This window comes from Mesitornis unicolor, unplaced genomic scaffold (genome assembly GCF_000695765.1).
Source record: "Mesitornis unicolor isolate BGI_N332 unplaced genomic scaffold, ASM69576v1 scaffold9703, whole genome shotgun sequence".
Classification (NCBI taxonomy): domain Eukaryota; kingdom Metazoa; phylum Chordata; class Aves; order Mesitornithiformes; family Mesitornithidae; genus Mesitornis; species Mesitornis unicolor.
In genome coordinates this window covers 38,061-38,359 of record NW_010175331.1, presented here as the reverse complement: position 1 = coordinate 38,359, position 299 = coordinate 38,061, and the positions used below count along the sequence as shown (strand labels likewise).

At 58.9% G+C, this 299-nt stretch overlaps 1 protein-coding gene across 1 annotated transcript in view; it reads right to left on the bottom strand.

The window, feature by feature from the left end:
• Positions 1–299, bottom strand: part of PVRL1 (poliovirus receptor-related 1 (herpesvirus entry mediator C)) — a gene marked incomplete at its 5' end in the record, with an annotated part of 15,228 nt that overhangs the window by 523 nt on the left and 14,406 nt on the right. The window lies entirely within an intron of this gene.

Here is a 299-nt window from a genome sequence, read left to right as displayed (position 1 = left end):
TTCTGGGTAGGAAAAGACAGATGGAAGGGGGAACAGTGTCAAACCATGCGGAAACGCGCCCTCCCTCCATGCTTTCATTGCCATTTTTGGGGGGTGAGGGGGTGGGAAGATGAGGGTAAGGAACAGGGAAGGGAAAAACTAGGGAAAGGGGAAAAGGGTGCGTCCTCGTGGGGCTCAGCGCACAGGAGCTCTGCCTCGGCAGGGGAACGCAGCGTGTCGTGCCAAGCTCGCCAAGCCTCATGCAGGAGCCCAGCAAGCTGGAAGCGGTGTTTCCCTCCCCACCCCACTTGGTTTCTCCA